The following is a 24520-nucleotide window of genomic DNA, read 5'->3' on the forward strand; positions in this document are numbered from 1 at the left end:
GCCTTCTGTGAAGCATACCCTAGAGATGACACATTGTATGAGTCAGGAACCAGCCCAGGTCCCCCCCCATTTGCACCACAGCATCTGGGTCTGATAGGGGAGAGAGACCTTGTTATGGCTTCCCTGATAAGATGAGAAAGACGCTGCCATATAGCACTCAGTCACAACTCAGCCCAGAGTTTCCAATGAGCTTCAGAAAATGTAGACGCTTCTTTGGGCAGTACATGGGAATAACTACAGAGACCCACAGCTGGACAAGGAGCAGAAAATGAGAGACCTTAAAAACTTGGTCCTGGATGAGATGTCCCCATCAATTCCTTCCCCCTCACTGCTCTGGGAACCCTGAAGGAGAGGAGGTGAGCAGATTTCCAGAGTCAGAGAGGATGGAGAACACCAAGGAACCAGGCCTTCCAAACACAGCAGGACCAAACACACATATGAGTAGAAGCCTGGCAGCATGCACTGGGCCTTCATAGGTCCGCTCCAGAAGGGGTCCCAGCACTGAGAGAAGTGGACACAATTCCACATCCCTAACCCAGAAGCCACCATCTAATATCTACTCACTAGTGAAAAGCAGTTTTCTCCAAAGGAGTCTTACTAGGTATACAAATCACTCTTCAAAACAGCCCCCATGCTTAACAGTAGATGGCTGCGGTTGTTTGAATGTAACTGGCCCCCGAAAGTATTGTTGGAGGTTTTTGCTGTTTTGGTGGGGCCTGCCACCCAGCTCCCAAATCACACACAGAGGCTTATTCTTAATATGAATGCCTGGCCCTAGCTTGGCTTAGTTTCTTTCCAGCTTTCCTTAACTTATCCCATCTACCTGCTGCCTCTGGGCTCTTCTGGTTCTCTTACTTCTGTAAATCTTACTCTTACTCTATGGTTGCTGTGTATCTGGGTGGCTTGCCCCTGAGTCCTCCTCCTTTTCTGGCTTCTAGCTCTTTTCACTCCTTCATCTCTTTTTCTCCTCCCAGAATATATATATAATTCTCTGCCTGCCAGCCCTGCCTATCCTTTCTCCTGCCTTACTATTAGCCAGTTCTTTATTAGACCATCAGGTGTTTTACACAGGCACAGTAACACAGCTTCCCAGAGTTAAACAAATGCAACATAAACAAAAGTAACACACCTTAAAATAATATTCTACTACACATAAGCTCACAGGGAGTAGCACTATTAGGAAGTGTGACTTGTTGGAGGAAGTGTGTCAGGGTGGGGGTGGGCTTTGAGGTCTCATATATGCTCAAGCCACGCCCAATGTTCAGACCACTTCCTGTTGCTTTTAGGTCAAGATGTAGGACTCAGCTTCTTCTCCAACACCATGTCTGCCTGCATGCTGCCTTGCTTCCCACCATGACGATAATGGACTAAAGCTCTGAAAACGTAAGCCATCTCAAGTAAATGTTTTCCCTTTTAAGAGTTGCTGTGGTCATGGTGTCTCTTCACAGCAATAGAAACCCTAACCAACACAATGGCTAACACAAAATGAACTCGATGGTATTTTTGGAGGGTATATTTTGTCTCATGTCTTCTATGTGCATTTTTATCCTTTTATTCTCCCCCACAGGTCTTTTGTTCATATATTATGATTTCCAGTTTTGTGTTTGTAGGGAATTTCTGTGTGTGCCGATATGTTCGTCTCTACATCTGTGTGTGCCGATGTGTTCGTCTCTCTCTACATCTGTGTGCTTCTCCTGCTTTTTCTTTGGCTCTTTGCTTTTCTCTTTGTTTTTGTTGTTTTAGCTTTTGTTGTTCTAATTAGGTTTGTTTGCATTTTATCTCATTATTATTATTATTTATTATATTTTAGATGCCTGTTTTTTAATGACAAAGAGCAAGACAGGATGTGGATTTACATTGTAGGGTTGTGGGCAGGATCTAGAAGAATTGGAGAAGGAGCACTCATAATCAGAAAATATATATGAAAGAAATCCATTTCAATAAAAGAATAAATAATAATAAATAAATAAAATATACATTTTTCATAGAAATTATATATTATAGATGAAATTCTAAATTATTAGTAATTTAATAATATTTTCTGGCCTCTTCTATCATTAACTCATGCTCTCTCTCTATTTTTATATTAATATTTTAAGTGTTTCAGTTGCATGCATATCTATAAAAAATGCTCTAAAATATGTCCTTTTCTGTTTTGTTTGATTTGGTGAGAACAGTCTGAATCAAGTCCTTTGTCAATTATTGTGAATGCCATACTTTCCTTGGACTTTTACTTTCTAACTAATTGAAATTTTGTTTCCTTTGATTTACAACACCCATGTAGCTATTGGTACTCTCTGATTCAACCTCTTATATTCTGTCAAAGTTATACCATATGTTATTCATCTTTTAAAACTTGGATTGTTTTATGATACAATATCCTCCAGGTTTGTCTGTATTTGTAAACTAAATTTACTTGTGTTTAAGACTAAATAATATTTCATTATATATATAAAATGTATATTATATATATATATTTTCTACTCATTGTTTGCTGAAATAAGAAGTAGATTTCTTATTTGGTGATTAAAAACCATTTTGCAACAAGGACAGGCATGCACCAATGTCACCAATGTCTCCAATGTCTCCAATGATTCCATAAACTTTAGACAGTCTCCCCAGCAGTTGATACATAAGTGATTGTTTTACTCCTAGTGTTTCAGGTGATGCATATGTTCTCTCCCGTAATAACTATACAAATAAACACTCACATCAAGAGTGTGTAAAATTTCCTCTTTTTTGTATCCCATCTAATATTGTTCATAATAATCTTATATACTATTTTTCCATAGTACTATACTTAGACACATAAATAAAGCCTAGAAGCTATAAAAATGTAAGTTTTAATTTTTTTTTATTTTTTGGAGAGTTTCACATATTATATTTTGATCATATTCACCTGTCCTCCCAAATCTACCCCCTCTTCCATATCAAATTATCTTGTGTCCACAGTTTTTAAAAACTGTTGGGTCCAAAAAAGTAGCCACACATACCGGTTAGTGGTGGTGCATGCCTTTAATCCCAGCACTAGGGAGGCAAAGCCAGGCAGATCTCTATGAGTTCGAGGCCAGCCTGGTCTACAGTGCGAGATCTAGGACAGGCACCAAAACTACAAAAAAAAAAAAAAAAAAAGAAAAAAAAAAAAGAAAAAGAAAAAAATAACCTGTTGGGTCCAATTGTGCTAACCATATACTCATGGGTGTGACCAACCATGGCGTGTGGCAGACATACCAGGGACTACAACCGTAAGAAAATTAACTGTTTGGCCCCCAGCAGCTCTCAATTACTAATAACTCCTCAGCTAGTTGTAGGTAATTCTTTTAACATTTTGACCTTTAAAGCAAACACAATCTTTCAACCAAGAACTTTAAATGGGGAAATGTACAGGTAATGTTTGTTCTTATTCAGGCATCAGGCTTATCTTTGAGAAAAGACATGCAAATAAACAAATGAATAAATAAAATACTAAATGGAAATGAATAAAGAGTTCTGGTGATCTAAATTGTCCTAGGAAGACATGATTCTTATGCTAAAGGCAAAAAAAAAAAGTATGTATATATTTTTACAAACTCCAAACTCTGAAGTAAGTTTAAAACTATGAGGGGAGGCGAAAATATGTTCTTATACTTTGACTAATGAAGCAAGGAAAAAGTGAAACACATTTTTATCAAGAATGAATAAATTAAAGTTTCTTTTCTTTAGCCTTTATTAGAAAATCCATCCATGTGGAAAAATAACTTCACCAATATTTTTGTATTCCATTAATATGTAATAGCTAAAAGTATATTCTTATCTAGTTGTTCACTTCTGCCCACAAAAAAATATGTTCCAAAGCCCTATGGCATGCCTAAATTCACAGTTTGTACCACCCCTAAGCACATTATCCTGTTTTATATGCATACATACTAAAGATAAAGTTTAACTTATAAACTGGCACATGAGCGATTAACTATAATAACTGACAACAATTATAGCAAATACACGAGTAGCAATTAATAAAATGTTATCTAAGTATGGTCTCTGTCTCTTCACATTGGTATTTCTGGGCCAACAGCTGACCACTAGTAACTTAATTCTGGAGAGTGGAAATGCAGAGAAGATTCTTACCATGTCTGTAGCTGACTTTCTTATGTGTTCTCCTCAAATAACCACCCTGGCAGTGTTTGCACAGTAGTGTTGCTGTTTCAGGAAGCCTGGCATGCCTTCTGTAACACCTCCCACAGCCACAGTTTCACCTCTGACAGTGTAGTTCTCTGTTTGGAAAATGTCCTTAACCAGCCGCACACCCCTGGCATAGTTCCAGCACTGGTGAGATGCATTCTGCTTTTTTATGTTTCTTTCTTTTTCTTTTTTTTTTGGTTTTTTGAGACAGGGTTTCTCTGTGTAGCTTTGCGCCTTTCCTGGAACTCACTCTGTAGACCAGGCTGGTGTTGAACTCACAGAGATCCTCCTGCCTCTGCCTCCCGAGTGCTGGGATTAAAGGCGAGTGCCACCACCGCCTGGCTTTTTTACCTTTCTTGATAACCCCAGCCAGATTACACATCTTCTCTCATATTTTTTCCTATGTTAACTTCTACTATATTAGAAAGGAAATGTTATTTTATAAAATTGGCACTCACTAAATTATATTTCTTATCAAAAGACAAACATTTCCTTTTCTTTTTTATTATCTCCTAAGGCCTACCCAACAACTTGATATACACTACATGCTTCATAATTACGTACACTGAATGGAGGTCAGGGAGAAAAGCATGAAAACCATGCCATTGTGATAAAAATAATATAATAAGCTCATATTGTGCACTTTAGTAGGCAAAATACAGAAGATATTATTTAAACTCATCTACAGGGCAATAAAAGGCAGTCTGTTTGGAGGTGTGAAATTCAGTCATTACCCATTTATTATGATTTTTACTTGAAAATGCTACTATTAATGTGTTTCATTATTTAAGCACACGTGAACATTTTGAATATTTAGTAATTGAAGGATAGACTATTCATTAACATTATTTCTGCCCTACTCCAAAAGAATTACCAAGGTATTTGGCAAAGGAGTACTGTTTGTAAGCATGAATTGAAGACAGAAAGTGAGTAAGCAGAGAAAGACAATTCAGCTTCATGAAATCCTAACAAACATATGAATGAAGGTGCATTTATCCAAATGGTGACACTAAGGGGCACAACCCCCACCAAACCAATACTGCTCTCCCCAGACATGCTGCGCTACACTCGGCTCTCTTTCTTCAAAACCAAAGAACTTTTACAATTGGATGGATACCTGACACCTGAGATTCATATAGGAAGAAGATTATTCTCCTCTCTCCCAGGAGTGAAAAGCACATGAGATAACAAGAAAACAAGGGAAGTGAGGAAGCAGGAAGTGAGAACAAGTCCTTCGTGCCCACCCAACCCTCAGAGCTGGACAGAACTTGAAGGCCATGCTTGGCACTAAACAGCTACAGTCTGCATATTCATTTTGTAACCTGAGGTCTTTAACTCATCTGTCAAGTAGTCAACATTTCTTTGTTGAGCTCCCAAAACAAAGTCCAGAATTTCACTCACATTATTCCTCTGAGCTGCTCACCTGAGTCAATGTCACTGCTTCTATTTTATACATAAATGAATGGAACTGCAGGGCATTTGATAATTGGCTCTGAATCATATAGCCAATGAGTAGTAAAGTCAAGCAGAGAGTCTCATCTGTGCTTTTTATATTACACAACACTGTCTCCCATCTGGAGCACCTCACATTTGAGAAAATTCTTCCCATAATGACAATTGATGGTAGAAGCTTCGAACAAAAGCATGGGGATTGAGCAGCCAATCACATTACATCACATCACACCTTACAACTCCAGTCTTTCACTGAGGAAACGGTGGCATCTGAGAGTCAGGCAGCAGTCACCAAGTAATTTGCCTGAAAAAGGAAGTAGTCTATTACCTCGCCTTAAATAATGCAGCATGCAGTTATTACTTCCTGCCAGAGTGACAGTTTAAGCACAAGGCATTAAAAAAACTGTTTTCTCCTGTTCTGGCTGTCTGTTATTTATTGCCTCATACACTACTTGTCTGCAAGTGATGGATAAATATTTGAAGGGACAGATGCATCACTCTGGATGCTCCATGAAATTCAAGATGGATAAAAGTCAATGTTTCATGCTCAACTATTTTTAGTTTTCCTCCTATAACAAGGTAAAACAAGCTCTACATATTTTTTAAACTTCTCTAGTATCTGTTTCTGTATTAACATTTAAAGGGTAGTTCCTTTTCAGTATTTTAAGAATTACTTTTGTCCCTTGAACCAAGACAAATGTATCTGTATGATCACGTGACCTTTCTGAACAGAAGATTTTGAGACTGCACTCTTGATCTGGATTATGTTTTCCCATGACAAATGACGAGAGATCCACCATGTGCAAAATTTATCAGTTTAGCCACAGACATTTCTGTGCTCATGGAGTATAACTCATTAAAAAGAGTTATCTATTTTTAACAGTAACTACTCAATTAACATATATTAGTTAGCACTTTTGTACAAATTATCACATTTAATATGGTAGATTTGTGGAACCCAGTGCCTCGATCCCCCTCACCTGAGTGTCCACTCAAAGTCACGGCCTCCGTAAAGTTCACCTTTCACCTGAGGGCAGCTCCTGTGTGCGTGTCTGCGCTGAGCCCCATCCCCCCTTTACGTTTGTGCTTGGGTAGCATTTATCAACATTAAACAGTGCATATTTATAGATGTGTTTCAATGACTATTGCCCCATATTTGCATGTAATCACCATAAAAACTTGCATAATATGTGTGATGATTGATTACAACAATATTATAGTCACACTGCTTGCAACAATGCCTGCTCCATAGTTGATACTCCCATGAAGCAATCTTTTCTGAAAACAGTAATCCATTTTGTTAATTATAGGTGATTCAGAATTAATATTCTAACTGTATTAAAATATTCATTGAAATGTATATACATTGTGTTTAGTTAATTTTGGTGTATGATTCTTTTTTACTTGTAATATTCACATAATTTAAAAGGTAGAAATTAGAGATGAATATTTCTGCAACTTACTGAAGTGATGAGGTCATTAACTATTCAAGAAAGTAAATGATACCTCAGGGTCAAACTTTTCTATTTGTTTTGCTGCTGATGAAATGAATCACCACAACCAAAGATTGTCTGTCTGTCTGTCTGTCAGGTTTCTCTATCTTTCAGGTAACCTAGACATAAAATTAATATGCCTTTTATGTACCCTTCACAGTTGGCTCTCTTTCAGAAGGTCATCGTGTTGGAAAAGCCGGTAGCTCTGGAGAAGTGGTACAGGGACCTGGGATCGGCTCAGACCATCTGCATCAGGCCTGGGAATCCACGTGCTGACAGCCCCTTTCCCATCTCTCTCCTAACCTGAATGCCCTAAGCCATTTTGATGAGACAAAACAAATGTATACAGAGCATTTAAATTTATGTAAGGACCTTATTTTAAAAATAGTGAAAGATGCCGGGTGGTGGTGGCGCACGCCTTTAATCCCAGCACTCGGGAGGCAGAGCCAGGCGGATCTTTGTGAGTTCGAGGCCAGCCTGGTCTCCAAAGCGAGTTCCAGGAAAGGCGCAAAGCTACACAGAGAAACCCTGTCTCGAAAAAAAAAAAAAAAAAATAGTGAAAGATGACATGTGAAGTCCTCGCAGCTCAGACAAAAAATAGTAACAATACAACATATTCATTTACAACACATATTTAAGTCTTTTTATTTTATTTTTCTATTTCTCTGGTGCATTTTTGGAAGTTAAATTAGGTGATTCTATATCTTTTTTCCTCGTGATATGAAATATATATGTTCCATTCATTCATTTCTTGTGTTATTTTTATTGCCATTGTTGTTTACTTATATAAAATAGCAGCATAGTCATAAACAGAGATTGGTCCCATTTGAGGATCTTGGCGAGGAAGGATGTATTTTGTGAAACTGAAAAAACATAGTACCTTAGCCACAAAATGCATGTGAGGATGAGGGGCATGAGGGATGGGTGTGTGCAGCAATTCTGAGTTACCCAGCTGTTCCTAACAATCCTGAGTTACCCAGCTGTTCCTAACAATCCTGAGTTACCCAGCTGTTCCTAACAATCCTGAGTTACCCAGCTGTTGCTAACAATCCTGAGTTACCCAGCTGTTCCTAACAATTCTGAGTTAACCCAGCTGTTCCTAACAATTCTGAGTTACCCAGCTGTTCCTAACAATTCTGAGTTACCCAGCTGTTCCTAACAATCCTGAGTTAACCCAGCTGTTCCTAACAATTCTGAGTTACCCAGCTGTTCCTAACAATCCTGAGTTACCCAGCTGTTCCTAACAATCCGAGTTACCCAGCTGTTGCTAACAATCCTGAGTTACCCAGCTATTCCTAACAATCCTGAGTTAACCCAGCTGTTCCTAACAATCCTGAGTTACCCAGCTGTTCCTAACAATCCTGAGTTACCCAGCTGTTCCTAACAATGCTGAGTTACCCAGCTGTTCCTAACAATCCTGAGTTACCCAGCTGTTCCTAACAATCCTGAGTTACCCAGCTGTTCCTAACAATTCTGAGTTACCCAGCTGTTGCTAATTCTCCTACTGTCATTTCCAACAACTCTCATGGATAGAGTGACATTAATGTTAGAACAATGGTAGAACTTTTAAGACTAGAATTTTATAATTAATAAGTTGAGTGGTATTATTATTATTATTATTATTATTATTATTATTATTATTGTTATTTTGAAACAGGGTTTCTCTGTGAATCCCTAGCTGTCCTGGAACTTGCTCTGTGGACCAGGTTGTCCTCGAACTCAGAAATCTGCCTGCCTCTGCCTCCTTTCCTGGGATTAAAGGTCCTCTTCTGGGATTAAAGGCAAGTGCCACCACCACCCTGCCTAGGTTGAGTATTCTTAAAATATTGTGTATTCTTTTAAATTATAAACACTTCTTTATAATCCACAGAAAGTATCATGTGTTTACCATACACACAAATAACATGCAGCCACAAGAAGCAGAACCTAACCAATAGGAGACAGTAAGAACACAGGAGGGAGTTGTGAGATATGACAGCGATCGCCCCTGTGAGATATGACAGCGATCGCCCCTGTGAGATATGACAGGGATCGCCCCTGTGAGATTTGACAGGGATCGCCCCTGTGAGATATGGCAGGGATCGCCCCTGTGAGATTTGACAGGGATCGCCCCTGTGAGATTTGACAGGGATCGCCCCTGTGAGATTTGACAGGGATCGCCCCTGTGAGATTTGACAGGGATCGCCCCTGTGAGATATGACAGGGATCGCCCCTGTGAGATATGACAGGGATCGCCCCTGTGAGATTTGACAGGGATCGCCCCTGTGAGATTTGACAGGGATCGCCCCTGTGAGATTTGACAGGGATCGCCCCTGTGAGATTTGACAGGGATCGCCCCTGTGAGATATGACAGCGATCACCCCTGTGAGATTTGACAGGGATCGCCCCTGTGAGATATGGCAGGGATCGCCCCTTAGGCATTTCCAATAACAGATACTGCCGTGCTGTGCAGGCTCCTCTTTAGCACTCAGTGTAAGAGAGCACCAAGAACACACCACAGAATCCTTCAAAGGAGAAAAGAAATTGAGTGACTTCTCTACACAGAGAAAGAGAAGATTGTGTAACCTACGTGGACAGAATTTTATACAGGAAGCCTCTTATCTAGATGGAGGAAAGAACTGATCTAATCCAAAGCTGGGCACCTGACCATAAGATGTTAGGATATGTTAGAGATATGCTTTCAAGATTGACATAATTTACTTCCTTTTTTACAAATTCTTTCATAAACACAGAACTACTAACATGGTAAAATAATCATTCATGTCCCTTCCTTGCTAGCCCCTGACTTGTTTCAGTGACACAAAATCTAGAATCACTCCAAACAGTGGCAGTGCAGTACTAGAAATATCAAAGGGAACAGACCCTGACACTGTATGGTGAGCCACAGTGCAAGCGCTTGACTATTTTTCTACCGTTCTTGTGCTTTTAACATGACAAATATCAGGAAAAGTAAAAATGAATTTCTGAAACATGGTATCACTAATTTATACAGGGATATTATTAGGTTTTAAACAAATGCTTCTAAAATTTACTTTTCACACCATAATCTGAAAGACAGCACAAATGAAAAGCCTGCTTTCATAAGGAAGAACGGAGCAGTCCAGCAAGGAACAACTCCTGGCCCATCTCGGCAGTTACCTCTTATCTATCAAGGTGCGTAGCACCTTAAGTAATATTATATCTTAATCAACAAAATGAAAACACAAAATAGTATTTGTATTTAGAAGTATGAGATTTCTTCAAGTACATGTTATAAATATAATACATTTCTTCTTCACTATAGGGAAAGCTAATTAAAAGCAAGCACCTTACCACAACATACTTCAAAGCTGTTCCACTTGGACATTATGCTGAGAGGGTTGTGTAATTTCCACTGCATTCCTTATGTAAAGTACTATGCTAATAACTACCTTTTGAACTTTGAAATTCCAGAGCTAATCAGTCACTTGTGGTCCAGGGTGAAATTCTCCATTTTCTTCCTCACTTATCAAAAAATACATGCATGTCTGGATAGTAGTTGTGCATGCATAGGATTCATATAATCTTTGTAACATATGCATAAATAAATGGGTAAGAAATAATTATCAAAGTGAATGCTAAGCCCTTCAACAAACACTCATAAGAGATTAAGGACTGGCCCTGGAGAAGGGAATGAGCTTTCTATGGATGATTGACAAGCACAGTGTCAATTCAAGAGCCAAAAAAAATGCACTTTTTTGAAATGCCGGTTTTAAATGACTATTTGTTACTAAAATTGTATTATAAATATATGCCACCATAGGCTATAAGCTTAAAAGTCATGTGATTTCATATATATAGTGCATGCAATTAAAAGTTCTCCATGTCCCTAAAGGATTGTAAAGAATTAAACAGAGCAAAATTCAAAGTCAAAGGAAAGGCTTAGGCCAATGATCAAGCTATTTATTTTCCCCTAACTGAAACAGTGTTGCTGTCTTTGAAGGATAAATTGCTTTTAACACTTGTTCAGCCCTCATCTTCAGGGCATGGTAACTAAAGGTCTCACCCCTCTAATTAATCAGTGACAGACACATTGAGCAATTCTTTCATGTTTCTAGTCATTCTTAAAAAGCAAAGCAAACTGAGGTTTTAACTGTATCTGCTTCTAAGAAGTATCAAAGTCTTGTTGGACACTCATTTATCCTGTGGCAGTAAGAATAATGGTGTGAAGTACAATGGTGAGCTCACTAATTCATTAGGGAAGACTGCCTTTCAGGATTGTTTTATTTAGAAGAATTACACACAAGTTTGGCAGTAATTGAGTTTACAACCCTATGCCTTTTGGTCTCTGTATTTCATCACCAACTACACAGACATTGTATGACCAGCTATCAAAATCACACATAGAAGAAAAGGAACACTGATACATAACCCTGGGAACCTTCCATGGGCATAAGAATCACAAGAGGCATAGGAACCAATCTGACAATCCAGGGAACTAATATATTTAAACAGAAAACCACTGCATAAGAATCAAGAAGCATGCATGTGAGAAGTTCAGTACAGCAGACAAAATGCATGGCTTACCCTCGGAAGTCTGCAGTAGGTCTACAAAGTGTTGGTAGGGAAAACAATGGCAACTCTGCCACCGAGATGTTCACACTACAGATGTCCCTCAGTAAGCCAAACTGCAGGCTGTAATACAACTTCTACAATCAACTCAAATAGGAACTGTGTAGGCCATACTACATCTTTTGATCATGAATTTCCTACATGCAAAAGGGGAGGGATGATAGAAATAGAGTCCAGAAGACAGTTATCACCTCTATGACCCACATATTTAAACACTTGACAGATGAGGAACTTTATATTTTAATTAGAATTTTCTATTATAAAAAACTATTCTCTTTATAAATAATCTTGAAATAACTTCTTCATTGATAAACTATCTTGAAGTAATTTCTTCATTGCTTAATTTATTCCAGTACAAAATCATCACCATACAGATAGCTACCTAGTACATTCATTCTTACTAATTTGCAAGGAAGTAAGAATGGCCCTGACTCTGAAATGCCTGAGTTAAAAGGACAAGAATTTCAGTGTCTGCACTAAACAAAATTCTTTATAAATTGGAATAGTGCAGCTGAATGAGCAAGAGTAAAGACAGATGACCATTGATGACATTATGAATCAATCAGCTTTGTAAACTGTTCACAATTTGATAGTCTGGGCTGCTTCATAAGTTATCATAGACACAGTAACATGGTTTCTGTATGAACATTAGAAAGTTCTTTGGTGTTATTTGCTCCTTCCCATTCTGCCTGCTCTGTTCTGCCCTCCATTCCTTCACCCCATTCTATTCTTCCTGTTATGCATTCCCCCTTTAGTCCCTGATGCTAGTACATTTTCTCTTCTCTTGAATGTTCCTCCCCATGGTCCCTTAGTAATTCCAGACCTCTCTGGGTATTCCAAATAAAACACACATATTTGGATATTAAAAGCTAATATCCACAGATGATATATAAAACATGTTACTTCTGCCTTTCTGTGTCTGCTTACATTACTCACAATGACTGTTTCCATATCTACCCATTCACTAGCGAATTTTTAATTTTATTTTTCTTAATAGATGACTAATATTTCATTGTGCAAATATACTACAATGCATAATACATTCAGAAGCTCATGATTTCACAACACACACACACACACACACACACACACACACACACACACACACTAAAATTGGAATTCAGCAACACTCCATCTAGACACCACAAAATAACAAATAAAAAGTCCAGATCTAGGAACAGATGACTTCTTTGAGAGTTGTAGGACAATGAGGATCCCTAGTCCCCCCAAACATTAAAAGATACTTCCGTTGCTCTTGGCTATATTCCAGAAGTTGATAGTAAGACCCTATTGCTGAATATACCACATACTTGAGTCATGGAACACAGAGGAATCAAGCTTGTACTGAACTGGAAGCTTCATTTCTATTGGCTTGATTTCATAGTACTGGAAGATGTTATGCAAGCTACCAGAAGGGAAAAAATATCAACAATCATTCCTAAATGTTAACTCTGAGAGATACCCTAATGACTAGTTGAACAAGACATGCCCAACGGTGGTGCAGACATGGAAGTAACAAATCACTTTCTGATTGGATTCAAATCCTACTCCACAAGGTTAAACCATTATGTACCACCAACGCCAGTCTGAGAACATATACAGAAATAATAGGCCCTCGAGTAAAGTCTAGTACTATCATGTCCCTAAATTGACATAGTATCAAACTGACTCCTAATGCATTATAATTACACTCATTGATACTGTATCTCTCAATCCTCAGCTGAGAACCTTCTATTTGCAGTAGACGGTGATTAACACAGAGACTCACAACTTACCAAGAAGCAGAGAATGAGGGGCTGCTGGATGCTCAGCTATATAGTGAATTTGTATGTCAACCTTCCCAGTTCAAGATGCAGGGCTTACTGAGCAAGATGGAGATGAGAGCATATAAGAGGTCAAGGCGGTCGGTGACTGCAAGGAAACATCTTCAGGACAGCTACACAGGTGAATTCACAGGACTGGAAAGTCTGCACAAATCCTGGGTTAGACCAAGCAGACACAATCCTAGCATAGAGAGGGGAGTTGGGCACATAATTTCATCCCTAACCATGAGGTAATAGGTAATTGTTAGCTGTTTGGGAAAAAAAGCCAGTTTTCTCAGAGTGTAGTTTCTGGTAAGTTGATTACAGTAGAAGAATACATATCCAAGAATATTTGGGTCTTGAAGCACTGTAAAGTATACCAAGTTAGGTAGGTAGGAAAGGGTAAATAGGAGAAGAGTTGCAGGACTGAATAACAATCAAAACAAGTATGAAACTCAAGATTCTCAAAAACTGAAAAAAGTTGACAATTATGTATGATAGATTGGTGTTACAGTATACTGGATCAAGGTCATTGTTCAAAACTGCCCCTGGGAGTCTGGAATATCCACTGTACAATACAAGTAAAAATTAATCTTTTTGATATCTTGCTTCAATTATTTGAGACACATAAATTCCAGGGAAAGCAAAAGTTTTATTTGTCAAAATAACACATTAAAATACTGGGGTAGATTAGTAAATATTTTCTGTACTCTGGTGATAAATACTTCTTAAAACCTGTTCCACATCTGCAATAAAACATGACACTTAAACTGTTTAAAGATGTGTGATGACTGCATGAAAAATATTATCACAAACAAAACTTTTAAAATATGAACAAGAAAAGTGACTTCACTTGAAAGAAAGTTTTATTATGTCTAAAATGAAAAGTGGTATAAACCAATAGATTAAAACTTAACATCTTCATAGAAAATTAGGTAAGGATATAAATAGCTATGTTATAAAAAATGTGTTCAATTTGTTAAATGTAGTTCAAATTCATTATATTCAATAAATGGAATTCAAAGTGAAATGAGTTGTTCCTATACCAGGTGGTTAAGATGGATAAGATTACAAATATCAGAATTTTTTGAAGTGTGGGGAATAGAACACTATGTGACATGTTCAGATTTGAGGTTGACTTCAGCATTTTGCCCATCCTTCCATTACTAAATTGGCATCACTGGAGCGAACCCCAACAAGACAGCAATGCTTATGGGTCAGTAAAGGGGGTAGAGATAAACCTCTCTGGATACGGTTTCAGGGAACAGCATCTGCTTTACTGCACACGAACAACCATTTATACAGTGGAAGCCTACCAATGGTGATTCGTTACCACATTATCTGGATTGGACAGTGAGTGCTCAGATCACCAGGGTCTCTATACAGAAGAAGCAGATAAAATGAGACAGAAATGGGGAGTGCAGACCTCTCCTCAGGCCATCTACATGCTATTCATGCTATTTCAGAATTCAGTGTTCAGACTTCAGAAGAATGCTACTCCATGCTTATTTAGAAGCTTCTTATTTAGAAATGTGACATGTAGGCTGGCTTCCAGGTCATATTCTCCTACAGTTCCCCCTGTATACTATTGTGCCTTCCTGAGAGCAGAACCTCCTGATCAACAAGCAGAATATGCCCACGAATATATTGCAACTAAAGAGATAATAACATAGGTAAATAGGTTATAAGGACTATGAAAGCAAAGAGGTTATCTGGGCATGGGAATAGTGTCATTACAAATTTGAGAGTTTTCTCTTATGGTACCCACCTCAGGAAATATGTTGAAGGCATTATCAAACAGCTAAGGACAAGGTTCTCTGATCTCCACCCCAGATAACAGTGGCAGGTTAGGTACCAATGACCAATAGTTTTTATCATTAGCATTATTTAGACTAGCGCAGTAAGCAAACACACAAGCAGGATAGGTGCTTGCTGCCATCTCTTGTGACTGCTCAACTTCATCTGCTTCATTGCTGGTCTCAGCTGTCAAGGATCTGATGAGCCTGGCCAGGATCCAGGTGGGCTGTGGTCCATTTTCTGGAAAAACACAAACAACAAAACCTCTCCCAGTGGGGCTAGTGGCTGCCAGGTACCTGTTATTACATCTTTCCACGTCACCAGAGGTGACTTCATAGGCCCTAACAAAGGTGCTCCATGATTAGGAGCAACAGTATTCCCTTGTCATTTGTTTTCAAAAATTTAAAGTAAATAACGCTATATTAATAAGATGTTGATGGTGAGCCTTATTCAGACCCATATTCTCCCCGCTGAACTTAACAATTTATTCTTTCGGTTGTGTGTAGGCTCTCTCCACTACAGCTTAATTTGGGGGATTGTGAGGAATCCCAGGAACAAGCTGAATTTCCTGTTGGTGACCAAAGTACTTAAAAGTGGTTCATACTGTTCTGTGGAGAAATATTTTTGAGTTCTTGAATATCCTTTGGTGCTCCCTCTTCTTTGTTTTTTAATAATTGTTTTAATGTTCTGCATAGGGGACCTTAGACTTTAGGGCTGCTGCAAGAAACTCTGACATTGGTTGTATATGTCTGAGTCCCTATTTCTTGACACACCAGGATCCAATTATCCAGAGGGGCATTCTTTATCAGACCTAGTACCGTACCCTCTCTGTCTCTGCATTGGCCCCATCATAAGCAAGTTGGCACACAGTATGCCAGTCGCCTTAATGTGCGGCACAGTCCCTTTCATGGAACTTAGTAAAAGGCTTAGTAGGTCAGTGCCTTAAATCTTTGAAATTTGCTGTGTCCTGAAGAGGGCACGAGCCTTCAGGGCACACAGAAGAACTTGGTCTAAATGCTGAGGAGGTCTGGGAGCCTGCTCAGCAAATGATGAGAATGCTACTTCCGCTGGAACATCTTCACATTCAGGGTTACACCAGATTTTTTATTTCTTTCAGCTTGAAGATCACAGTGATCATAATAATGCGCCTTCCAAATAAAAAAATCCTGGGGGCCTATACTCGCTTGGGCCAGCTGTTTTTAATCCTCCCCCATGTTTGAATTCAAGTCTGTGGATTCTAATAATTGCATTACATATGGGAGACCGACAACCGTCATCTCAAAAAGCATTCTGCAACTGCTGGATGATTTTAAACCTTAAAAGACTAAGACTTAAGATCATGCGGATATCATGCTAAAGACCTCTGAGGGGAAGGATTTCAATTTACTGGAAACGTGGAGACTTTGGATTGCTCATTTGGCCAGCAACTATCACGACTAGCACAAAGCCGTGAGAAGGGATCTAATAAGGGTGGTGGCGGCTGATATTCTTCACTTTCTAAGCTATAGTGTTCAAGCAATGCATCCAAGAAAGGATATAAAGAGGACAGCGCAGAGAGATTTTCACCTGGACCATCCTTGGTGCCTAACTGTGACTTCCTTCTTGCCAGAAGTGTCCTCTTCTGTGGACACACAAGAACTTCTATCAGCGTCTTCTTGAATCTCTCCCTGTTCTCTCCCTGTCCTTCTCTATCTGCTACTAGAAAAGTCTGCAGGGCCTAGCTGCCCCCCTTCCAAGGTAGGCACCAATTACAGCCATAATAATAGGCTGGAAAGACTCAGACAAGGAATGTCCAATCCTACCCTCCTCTCTCCATGCATTATACAAAACTCTCCACCACTGCTCTAGATCAAAGAGCCCCTCTATAGAAAACCAAGAATTTATTTGTAGGAGCTCAGACCAAAACTTTTCTAAGTCAAGCGTTTGTGTTTTCATCCCCTTTAGCAGGTACTTTACCACCTGCATTTGAGGCACTCTTTAATCCGGTGTCAAATTACCCATTCTACCCTTGTTTTTTTTTGTTTATTTGTTTGTTTGCTTGTTTATTTTGGTTTTTACCAGGATGGTCCCTTCACCCTACACTCAAGCCTGCTCACAAGAGGGAGCAAATTTGCCATTGCTACTGGGCATCCCCCAACACGACAGCAGTACCCGTGCACAGAGACCGGTTCCGGAAACAGTGTCTGCTTAATTGCACATGGGCAACCAGTTGTACAGTGGAAGCCTATTGATGGCGATTGGTTAGCACATTACCTTGGACTGGAGAGTGAGCGCTCCTACCTCCAGGTCTCTGTGCAGAAGCAGCTCATTAAAGGAAACACGGAGAGTGCGGACTCCTCTGCAGGTCAGCTACTGGCTATTGTGCTACTTCAGAATTCAGAGTTCTGACTGCAGGAGCTGGGTGTGCCGTGATTCTTATTTAGAAGTGCCATATGCCTGGTAGGCTGGCTGCCAGGTCATGCTTGATTTTCTCCTACACTAAATATTCTCGTAAGAGTGTGATTTCAGGACTGGAGAGGCTACTTAACACTTAAAAGCACTCGCTGTTCTCAGAAAGGACCCAAGTTTGACTCCTAGAATCTTCATCCAGTGGTTTGCAATCTGTAATTCCAGCTCCAGGATAACCAATGTCAACTTCTAGCTGCTCAGGCACCTGGACACACATGGTACACATACATTCATTCAAGCACACATAAATAAATAAAATTTAAAAATCCTTAAAAAACGAATGCAATCTCACAGTTGAAATACAAAGAGACTGGCAGTAAATTACAAGAGTATCCAGTGTAGTGTATGATTCATATTTATGTCAGATTATAAAATAATAAAACTACAGACAGTTCAATAAAATAGATGTCTGCTAGTGCATAGTAAATCTATTTAAGATCATCAGATTAAATGTTATCCAATTTTTATTTGAATTCATTCTAATTGTAGGAAAACAAAATGAAAAAAATGTCACAACCTAAAGTACATAATAATCCAAACTCTGTCCTTCCTTTTTTGTAATTATCTATTTAAGCATTTTTTAGACAATACATTTTTATCACATGTTTTTCCCTCCCTTAACTTCTCTTAGATTCTCCCACCTCCCTCCCTACCAATCTTCATGTTCTTTCTGTCTCTCAATCTCTCATAAAAAGATAGACAGAAAGAAAAGAGCAAAAGAAACAAAAACATGTAAAAATCAAAACTAAAACAACAAAGTAAAGTAAAAAAACAATAAGAAAAGACAATACCCAAACGAAACAGAAACCACACATTAAAAATAAATAGATGATAGATAGATAGATAGATAGAAAGATAGATAGATAGATAGATAGATAGATAGATAGATAGATAGATAGATGACAGAAAAAAATAAAATAAAACATGGAGTCAACTTCTGTTGGTCAACTACTTTGGGGTATTGGCCCTGCACTTGCTGGAGTTGGTAGACACCCAGTGACACTCCATTGGCAAATACTGATTTCCTCTTTCCAGGCAGGTGCCTGTTGCAAATAGCTTCTGGGTGAGGGTTGGGACTTAGTGTCCATTTCCTCTTCTCCATGCTGTACTTTTGTGCAGGTCTTGTGTGCTACTGTAGTCTGTGAGAGTTCAAACGCCTGTCAGTCTGGTGAATAGATGATACTGTTTCCTTGAAGTCGAATACCATTTCTGGCTTTAAGAATCTTTTTACCTCCTCTTTCACATAGATCCTTGAGCCTTAACAGGAGGGATTTGAAGGAATATCATTTAGGACTGAGCGTTCCACTATCTCTCCTTCTCAGCACATTCTTCAGTTGTGAGTCTCTGTACTAATTCTCTTTCCTTGAAAGAAGCTTCTCTGATGAGGATTTAGTGATGCTCTGATCTTCATAGAAGAATATAGCAATGAAAATATAGCATAAAAGTAAAAATATAAAAATATAGCATAAAAGAATATAGCAATAAAATGACTCCTAACAACGTATTGCTCTACTCAAAAATCTGTCCTTCTTCTCATACATACTAAGTATATTGGCATGTTTTTCATTCTTGTAGTCTTTTGTCCAAAACTATGTGTGTGGGTTGCTTAAGGATGGAGATATGTTTGAGGTGCCTTAGTCAGTCTCTTCACTGTCCCAACATCCCTCAAATGTCTACTGTTGAGGGAATAACACATATTGTTTAATATTAAACATCTTTATCCAAGTAGAATAAATGTATTCTAAGATATTCATAAAATAAAGTATAATAAACATATAAAATAGTAACAGCCACTAATGATTATTTTCAGCATACAATTTATATAATAACAGGTTCTATATCTTTACATGACTGGCAATATATTACCTATGTTTATACCATAGAAATTGCAGAATGCATTCCACCAGGACAGTCTCTTGTTATCACAGCTACCATGCCACTGACCAACAGAGAGTTTTTAGGTCCACTCTAATCTTATATGGCCATTATGATGTGTGGGGTCCACTATTGACATCGGTGTTTTGCTGTGACATGAGGCTGCGTTTGCAGAAACATGAACTATGACTAAGGATAGTTTTACATTGTTTTCTAACTTCATGATATGAATACTTCTTGCTATGAAGTGGCCTATAAAACATTGTTTTGACTATTCAACTATTGAGTCTAAATTAAAGGCACAGTTCCTTTGTGTGTGTGTGTATATAATTTCAGGTCTGATCACTTTATACTGGACAAGCAATTAGGAACTTATTCCTTGGAAAGGCTAATTGTCCTTCCTTCAGACTTCATTATTATAAACTTAGGGAATTATTGTATTAATAGGAAATATATATATAATAAATTGTAATACTTATAAATAATTTACAAATTATTTAAACATCCTTCATTTCTTAAACTCCTCAATTAATTTAAACATTGACAATTTAAATAGGGCACTGCCAATATGCACAGATGTCAGTGGCAGCGACAGTGGGTGAAACCGGAAACTGAGTTCACAGTGGAGTTAGGCAGCTTCCATTGAGTCACAGTTTCATGTGCCTCAAGCTTACGTAAGACTATTTTACTCTTTTTTAGAATAAATCCAAAGGATAAAGTTCAACATAACATTTAATACATTAGCTAAAGAAACCCTGAACTGCTACATGTATGACAAAGATCTCCCTATTACTATCTTTTGTTTTTCACTTTTGATTTTGTTTTTCAATAAAAATGTTTTGAGAATTACGTATGTGAGTATTATATATACCTCATTTCCATCCCCCCTCTCTTTCCCCTCCAACTCCCCATATGTCTCCCTAGCTCTTACTCAAAATCAGGATCACTTCTTTTTTAATTATATATATGATTATATATAAGATATAGTATACATTATATATGTTTTGCTGAGTCCATTAAATAATGCTCATATGTATATAGTTTGGAGCTAACCACTTGGAATGGATAACCTTATCAGGGGCTCCTTGTAGAAGACACAGTCTCCCTCTCTCGGTAGCCACTAATTGCCTGTAGTTCTTATTTAGGGGTGGTGCCTTGTGAGATTTCCTCCATCAGAACTGGCATGTCAGCTGGTATTGTCTTGTTTAGAAAACCATACTGTTGAGATATGCTAGGCATGGGAAACCTCCCTGGGATTCGTTGGGCAGAGTAGTACATGAGATTCCCAAAACAATACAGGCTGTTGCCCATCCTAAGCCCCCTACCCCCAGATCTTAAAGTGTTGAAAATGCCACAAACTTCAGACACAGGACTTTGAGTATCTAGCTGGAAATCACCTGGATGTATCCTCCTTCAGGACTAGCTCTCATAGTATCTACAGGTGTTGTGCCAACTGCCAAGAAAGAAAGGCCATCAATAGCTATAAAGCCTGTGAACCACAATAACTGGCCAGGCAAGATGTTCACAAGGGTATAATGATAGCACTTTTATATTGACAGTAAGCAACAGCTGTCTAATTTACTTAAGACCTATTCAATACGATGGAATTCATGCCTAGCCCTTTAAACCAAGGGTGGTAAGGTCATAGACACTAGAGGAGTCCTACTTTCTCTCTCTCTTTCTTTCTTTTTTTCCTGATTTCTTTATTTCCTTTTTTCTTTCTTTCCTAAAATAACAATCCCTACATCCACCTTTCAAAAAAATCCCACATCAGATAAGCCTTTGAGAAAAAAACAGAAAATTCTCATCAATGGAGAAAGTCATTCTCATTTCTGGAAGATGTTTCCAAGCCCCACTCCAAGTCCACTTCACTTGCAGCCACCTGGGCCTCCCAGATAGGAGCTTTCCCTCAGCCAGCCCCTGAGCCTTACTTTTCATTTTCCATGCTCCTTAGCATGGGTGCAAGATCCAACTATGCCACTTGTTCATCTCTGTATGTGACTGTGATGATGGACATCTTGCAGTTCATAGTTTCCTCTGCTTCAATGAGTTTCCCTCAATATACCCCAGGAATGTTGGCCTCACATGTTACTATGTGACTTTAGGCCTCCTGAGAGATTTTGGTTGACACAAGAATAGACATCTTGGCAAGATTCTTCCTGTTCAACTGCAGATTACTTTTCAGTTCTCTACTACTGTGGATTATACTCATTATTAATAAAAAACTGATTGGCCGATAGCAGGGCAATAAGAGATTGAGTGAGACAGCCTGACACAGAGAGAATGATGGGAGGAAGAAGGGAGGAGTCAGGAGAGTTAGGGGAGACACAGGCCAGCCACCAGGTAAGCAGGGCATGTAGAAGATGAGGTACAAAGTCATGAGCCATGTGGCAAAGTATAAATAGAAATATGGATTAATTTAAGTGTAAGAGTTAGCTAGTAACAAGCCTGAGCTATCAACTGAGCATTTATAAGTAATATTACGCTCTGAGTCAATTATTTGGGAAACAACTGCCAGATATTTGGGAATAGGTGGAAAGGAGAGAATTTACACTGTACTGAATATTACACTCTACTGCCACTTTCTTAAACCAGTATAATACTGTCTAAATCCATCATACCTACAGATAACTGTGGGTCTCACCCTCCATCAAAGAAGCCTCTTTATGCCACAGAAATCCGCACCTGGTCAAAATGCCAAGAAAAATGAGAGTTGGGAGTACAACCTCAAATGTTCCTTCTGCATCACCTATACCTAAGATGCAGGGAACATCATGGAACAGGAATATGAAAGATTGTAAGAGCCAGAGGACCAGGACATTTGTGTTACACAGTGTCTTTTAAACATCTTTAAATAAGATACCTAAGTGTTTATTTGAACAGTATTTCAAAGTGGACACAGTAAAATATTAAGGTAACTGAATATTATTAAAATTTTCAGCTAATTATAATAGTGGCACAAATTTATAAATAAAAGTACAATCCTATTTTCCAAGTAAATGCTAGTGGATTATACTTATGATGTTTTATATTTAATAATTTAGTTTTCTTCATGTGAAGGAAGACTGGCTCATTTCACTAATGAGTGTTCACTCAATTCACTAATAAGATCTCTTAATCAATTAGATAATTGATATAACTTATTCAAGTGAATGGATTATTTTCTGATAACAAAACCACTAAAATATTCAAGAGGATTTTTCAGTTTGAGAAATTACAGCAATTTTTTAAAAGACAGTTATATTTGAGCAGATGCCTTATTCTACCCATGAATGCCTATCTATGTCAACCAAAGATTCTTGTGACTAAGACCAATACAGTATCATGCAATCCTCTTCTCAGCTTAGTAAGCAAATATACTCAGATAAGAGTGAACCAAAGGCTTGAACTGTATAAGTAATACAAAATAAAGCATTCATATTACAGACATCCCAGAGAGATTGTTTTAGTAAATTCAGTCCATGAGTCTGACTAAGGAACATTTACAGACTTCAGAGGCAGGGCTCAGTCACTGGGTTATAACCAATAAAATGTATTGAGTTGCTGGATATGGTTTTCAGGAAATCTCAAGGACAGATCCTTAGGTTGAGTTTGGTAAACAGCATAAATCAGGATGAGGTCCTGAAAGTTCTACTCAAAGGATGGTAATCTGAACATTACCTAGTAAGGAAATTACCCAGATACTTTATCAGCAGAAGGCTGAACTGTCTCTCTACCTCTTAATTTTTTTGTAAACCTGAGCTTCTGTTTTATACTTTTTTAATATTCTATTTAAAGCAGGTTTATCTGACCATTTAAGATTATGTGCAAACCCTGACCTACATTGTCTCATGGCTTCCCACTCTGTTCTTTAATAGTTATGAAGATAGAAATTCAATGTTGTCAATAAGATTAAAGTCATAATTCTAAGCAAATCACAAGAAAAAAAAAGCTCAGATGCCATGTGGAGGCAAACCACGCTGCCATGTCACCATGCCCTTCTCACATGCATAAATTAATATATTGTTATATATTAATGGGGTTTTTTTGTCTGAATCTGTCAAATGTTAAAGGACTAGACATCATTAATGTAATCTTGACTGTGTATATTGTATATACTTATTGGATATAATTTTTCTTGTATTAGTTATAAGATTTTTTAATTTTAGACAAAAAAGGGGAAATGTGGTGGTATTGTGTTCCCCAAAATATTGTGCACCCTAATAAATTTATCTGGGGTCAGAGAACAGACAGCCACTAGATACAGAGGCTAGAAAATGGTGGCACTCACGCCTTCAATCCTAGCATTCCAGAGGCAGAAATCCCTCTGGATCCCTGTGAGTTCAAGGCCACATTGGAAACAGCCAGGCATGGTGACACACACCTTTAATCCCAAGAAGTGAGCCTTTAGTCCCAGGGAGTGATGGCAGAAAGGCAAGATATATAAGGCGTGAAGACCAGAAACTAGAAGCATTTGGCTGGTTAAGCTTTCAGGCTTCTAGCAGCACAGTTCAGCTGAGAGCCATTCGGATATGAGGACACAGAGGCTTCCAGTCTGAGGAAACAAGACCAGCTGAGAAGTTGGCCAGGTGAGGTTAGCTGTGGCTTGTTCTATCTCTTAGATCTTCCAGGGTTCAACCCAATACCTGGCTCAGGTTTGATTTTATTAATAAGAACTTTTTAAGATTCCTGCTACACTGATCTGAACATCATCTATTGATTTCATACATACTGGACTCTCCTGCTCATGCTCTCTGAGACTGATCTCTCTTTCACTGCTTTTTACTCTTACTATGCTTGGTGATGTAAAAAGGATAGTAAGCTTTTGGCTCCAACATAGCAAAGGAGCAAGTTCCACAAGAAATTCAGCAACTTCTCAGAAACAGTCAATTGTTTTTGTTCCACTGATTCTCTTTTACACTT

The 24520-nt window shown here is 38.4% G+C and overlaps 1 protein-coding gene and 1 pseudogene across 5 annotated transcripts in view; both read right to left on the reverse strand.

Annotated features, from left to right (window-relative positions):
- Positions 1 to 24520, reverse strand: part of Naaladl2 (N-acetylated alpha-linked acidic dipeptidase like 2) — a 1340311-nt gene that overhangs the window by 1140959 nt on the left and 174832 nt on the right. The window lies entirely within an intron of this gene.
- Positions 20724 to 22747, reverse strand: LOC128106560 (small nuclear ribonucleoprotein Sm D3-like; annotated as a pseudogene).

Source organism: Peromyscus californicus, unplaced genomic scaffold, assembly GCF_007827085.1.
Source record: "Peromyscus californicus insignis strain IS unplaced genomic scaffold, ASM782708v3 Scaffold_9__1_contigs__length_137607984, whole genome shotgun sequence".
Classification (NCBI taxonomy): domain Eukaryota; kingdom Metazoa; phylum Chordata; class Mammalia; order Rodentia; family Cricetidae; genus Peromyscus; species Peromyscus californicus.